The 5,477-nt window shown below is 36.9% G+C and overlaps 1 non-coding gene across 1 annotated transcript; it reads left to right on the top strand.

The window, feature by feature from the left end:
* The first annotated feature begins 662 nt into the window (after positions 1-662).
* Positions 663-769, top strand: LOC141637056 (small nucleolar RNA R71). The gene has a single exon (XR_012541619.1). It is a non-coding gene; the product is annotated as a small nucleolar RNA R71 (small nucleolar RNA).
* The last annotated feature ends 4,708 nt before the right edge of the window (positions 770-5,477 follow it).

Genomic DNA, 5,477 nt, shown 5'->3' with positions numbered 1-5,477 from the left:
ATTTGGAGACCGTTTTTTGAACATCAAAACCTTGATCATTTTGTTGATTGTATGGAGTTTGGTTTTGGTAACCTTGGTTTTGGTTGTAAAAGGGTCTTTGATTTTGGTTTCTCATGGGAGGTGGGGTGTATGTTGGTTGAGGGTTTTGAACATTTTGGCTTTTGTATGAGAGATTTGGGTGGAATTTGGTGTTTTCATTGTAATAATTGGAATAAGGGGTACCACTCTTGTATGCTTGAAAAGCATTCACTTGTTCATTTGTTCCCCTACATTCACTTTGGTCATGTCCCAAAGTTCCACAATTCTCACATATCCCGCTTGGGATTGATGAAGATGTTGTCATGGCATTAACATGTTGCTTCGGTGATTTTGAGGCTTCATCAAGTCTAGCCATAGATTTTTCGAACTTCAAATTGATGGTATCAATGTGAGCACTAAGTTAAGCACCCAATTGAGTAATAGAGTCCACTTCATGCTTTCCTCCTCTAGTAGCCTTGCGAGGTCTACTATATTGTGAATTATGGACCGCCATTTCCTCAATCTTGTTCCAAGTTTGATTATCGTCAACTTCGGTGAACATACCATTTGATCCCATGTTGAGAATGTTTCTTGAATATTCATAAAGACCATTCCAAAATTGTTGTACCAAGAACCACTTGCTAAGTCCATGATGAGGACATGAGCGACAAATTCCTTTGAATCGCTCCCAAGCTTCATACAAAGATTCTTCATCTCTTTGCTTAAAGCCCGTAATTTGAGCTCTTAGCATGTTAGTCTTTTCCGGTGGGTAGAACTTTTTGTAGAAAGCTAGAGCCAATTTCTTCCAAGAGTCAATTCCGAGAGTAGCCTTATCAAGGCCTTTCAACCATTGTTTTGCGGTGCCAATTAGAGAAAAAGGAAATAAGACCCATCGAATTTGGTCTTGAGTTACACCGGTTTGAGAAATCGCATCACAATAATCACAAAAAGTCTCCATGTGAGAGTGAGGGTCTTCACTAGGCATCCCCCCAAATTGGCTTCTTTCGACTAATTGGATAAATGCGGATTTGGCAATGAAATTTCCGGTTAAGTGTTGTGGTGTGGGAGTACCATTGGGTAGGTTCTCCTCGGTTGGTACGGAATGTGATGAAAATTTAGGCATTGCGGGTTGATTTTGTGTTGGATTTTGTGTTGGGTTCTCCTCACCTTCTCTTGCAAAAGGGTTAACGAACTCAATAAAGTTGGTTGAATATCTACAATCTCACCAATACCTCTCAAAGTACCTCTAGCAAGTCTTCTATTGTTTGTCAAAGTCCTTTCAATTTCGTGATCAAAGGGTAACAAGTTACCTTGTGATCTTCTAGACATGCGAAATATTAAACAACTCGAAAATAATTAGAACAAACCTTGAGGAATTTTACTTCCCCAAGGCAAAGAAAGACATAACTAATAACAATCTAAGAAAATCTAAATCAAGTTAACACCGTCCCCGGCAACGGCGCCATTTTTGGTCGAGCCCTCTTGAGAGGTTTAGTTTTCGGTACTTGTCGTTAGGAGCACCTAGACCAAAACAATATTTATAACTCCACAAACAACTCTACTATTAGTAAAGAGGTAAGTAAAGGTCAGATCCCAAGGGACGAGTATTGAAGTGAGATTTTCAATTGCAAGTAGCGGTGTCTAGGGGTGTCACAATTTGGGGTTGGAATAGAAGATCACTAAACTAAATAGCAATGAAAGTAAACAAGCAAGATGATTAAAAAGGGATGTAAACAATTGATAAAAGGCACTAGGTTGTCATGGGGTCATAGGGGATTCATGGGAATTGATCATACAAACATATTCTCAAATTATAAGCAAGCAATTATTGTTGTGATGGATCGAGTTGGTTTATATCTTACAATCCTAGGAAAGTTTGGGTCCCGGAGCCGAATCGATTAGATTGTACAATACCTACAAGTCGACTTAATCTTCGCTACTCAACTATATGCATGGTCTAATGAGACTCGAGTTGGTTTATGTCTTACAAGTCTCATTGAAAAGGTAAGTGATGGGCAAAAAATGCAAGGATTCATAGGCTCGCATTTCATCAAACATAACATGTGCATAAGTTGAGATCACAACAAGCAAGCAAATAAACTATAAAAACATATTAAATTAAGCATGAATCATCCCCCATGTTTGTTTCCCCTAATTACCCATTAACCCCAGTTAAGGAAACTACTCACTCATTATCATGTTGAACATGCTAGCAAGATTGTCAATCATACCAACAAAGTAAAACATGATGAATAAATGAAGATGATTAACAATAATTAAAAAGGAATTAAGAGAATTATACCTACTAATGATTTCAATAATAAAGCAAAGAATAATAGAAGTACTTGATGATTGATTGGAAGGTTGTCAATCTCCCAATAATAACCCAAATAATCTTCAATTACCCAAAATAAAAGATGAACAAAAGAGATATTAAGGAAATGAGATTTGTATTAAGACTTGATTAAAAGTTGATTACAAGATTAAAGAGAGATTAGAATGATATAAACTACACTAAAGATTGATAAGAAGAACATTATTATCTAATTAGACTAATGAGGTATTTATAGTGGGGATTAGGTACACAAATTAGGGTTTACTAAGGGCTTAAATGACGATTAAGTCCTTGAGGAATCGCTCCTCTCAGAAAAATATGCAAGTCTCCTTTTTGCTAGTCTTTCCGAGGTATGCGCATCCTTCATAGAACAAGAAGAAAACGGAATAGCTGTAACACAATCTGAGCGTCCAGGGCACAGGACAAGCGGATTGTCTGGCTTTTGGACGAGCGGATTGTGGGTCTTTTGGACGAGCATCCCTCTGAGGAAGACGCTCGGATTCCTTGTCTTGGACGGGCGTCCAGAGGGCAATCCGCTTGCATTCTTGGTCAGCTTCTTCCCTTCTTCTTTTCTTCCTTCTTCTTCATATAATCCTTGGGGATTTTATCGGAGATGCAAGGATCTTTTCTCATCATTGCCCAACTACTACAATATGTACAAAGGCCTTCTAGTCTTGTCTTCTCTTTGATGCTTGGTCATTGAATTCAATCAATTTAGCTCTATTTTGCCATAAAAATGCAAGGTTTTCACTCCTTTCCTACCAAGGGATCAAAACCTCAAAGAATATGCAAAACAAAGGACTAAAGACAATAAATGACCTAAATATGCACTAAAAAGCATGGGAACAAGGCTAATTCGGGGACTAAATACGCTTAAATAATGGTCACATCACATATGACTTTGTAGTGATAGATATAGCTGAAGATTCTCTTGTTCCTATTATTCTAAGGCGACCATTCATGCATACAACAGGGGCGGTTATAGATGTTAGGCATGGGAGTCTTACGTTCAATATTGGAGATGATACTATCACTTATGGCCTTGACAAAGCATCCCGTCCTCCTGATTTAAAAGCTTATTGTCATATGATTAATGCTCTTGATCCTACTATTCATGATTCATTTGCTTATTGTTTTGACAGGAATCCATCTGATGCCCCTGCTGTTGCGTCATATCCATGGAGCAAAGAAGTTGATGAGATAGAGAAGTTGATATATGGATATGAGCCTCCTCCTAAGATGGTTTATACCTGTGATGAGAGTGTTGGCATAGAAGCCGAGTTGGATGCTTTGGAAGCTGAGATTTTCAGAGAAGAGCCAGTCAAAGTTTTTGATGAAGCTCCTATGACAGATGAAGAGCCCTCTCCTTTTCCTCAAGATGATGACTTGAAGAATGATGCACATTGCTCATATTTTATATTAGACTTAGAGTTTGATGAGCAAGAACTTTATTTGTCATTTATTTTCTTTGCTTGGACTTTCTAAACACTTATGTTTGTGTGTAGCACATGCGCTACTTTTTTATTTACTATTACGTGCTTTAATTTGTATTGATTGGGGTTTATGTGGGCATTTGTTTTAAATGCAGAATTTGTGCTTGCCAGATGAGTACTCGATCGAGTGTTGGCAGGCTCGATCGAGTACCCCAAGTGTTTTTGGGTTTTGTACGTAGCCAGACGATGATAGGATTTGCGCGGTTGATATTTCTCCCCTATTTTTGCAGCTGGTTTGGGGGAACTCCTACGCTCTTACCCGGTATTCTCTTCCCTTGTATCTACTTTTATTGTATTATCTATAGTTATTTCCCATTCCTTCTGTTAGGTGTGTCCTTTAGGTTGCTGGAAATTTTTGTGTGATTGCTATGTTGTGGGCGTCAAAATGAGGACACTATGACATTTAGGTTTGGGGGAGGAGTTTAATTATGTTGTGTGATTTATTTATGTTGTGTGCATTTATATCGAAATTCCATAAAAATGAAAAAATTTCAAAATACAAAAACATGTTTTAACTTTGTTTTAGATCGAGTCTTGGTGAATTAAATAACAATGATGTTAAGTTGCATTGTTTTTGCATTTGAATCCCAGTTTAGTTGTCCATGTACATTGTTTTGACCCGTTATTTATTAAAACAAAGCTCATAATTCAAGCCTTAACCGTATTGACATGCCCTATACTAATTAGATTTGATAAAATTATATTGGTAAACTACTTAAATTCCGAGGTCTATAGAGCTTCCTACGCCAGGAACATCAATAAACTGGTCTCATTGTCAATTAGGCTTGAATGTGGTTTCTCCTTGTGGAATATGTAATATCAAACTGCATAAGTGTGGCATTGATTTCTTGATACTTTTATTTCTTTCATTTGACTAAGTACATGTGGATAGGTGGTTCTTACTGTTCAAATAAACCTTACATTACCTTTTGTTTAGCCCATTTGAACCCTTGTAGCCGTTCTATATCCTACATTTATTAGCTACAATCCAAGAATTTGCCTACCTTATCGGGACAGTCGCAGTTGCTTATTTATCATGTCTATTTTGCTACTATGGTTAGGTTGGGACTATCATCAATTGTGGGTGTAGTATAATTATTTAGCAATTGTGTTGTATCTCTTATGTTGTAAAAGAAATAAAAATATGAAGCGAAAGAAAAAGAAAGAAAAAAAAAGAAATTAAAAAAAAAAAGGAAATTCGAAAAAATTTGAAAGTGAAAGAAAAAGAAGAAAAGAAAAAAGAGTTGCTTCATTGTCATTTGTTAAGGGATCAAAAGGATGGTCATTAGAGTCGAATGCGTATTTGGAGAGTACTTCATTCGCTCTCATGTGTTGTAATGTTGAGATTATTTCTCTAAGATGGGTTAATTTGTTATTATAAGATTTGGTTTTGGTTTAGCGCTGCGACTAACATCTTAGCTCCACATATCCATAACGAGCTTTGCACAAACCATTTCTATCCCTTTAACCCATTTGCCACCCTTATTGTCCTTCATACATGTACTTTTGTCTACACATTGGATGCATATTAGTTGGGGAAATCTCTATCACATTAGATTGCATACATGTTTCATAAGTTGAGTGAGTGTTTCTACTTCTTTCTATCTTTACATATAACTCACCCTTACATA

This window comes from Silene latifolia, chromosome Y (genome assembly GCF_048544455.1).
Source record: "Silene latifolia isolate original U9 population chromosome Y, ASM4854445v1, whole genome shotgun sequence".
Classification (NCBI taxonomy): domain Eukaryota; kingdom Viridiplantae; phylum Streptophyta; class Magnoliopsida; order Caryophyllales; family Caryophyllaceae; genus Silene; species Silene latifolia.
Note: the sequence above shows the minus strand (reverse complement) of the source record. Positions and strands in the feature narration are given on the sequence as shown.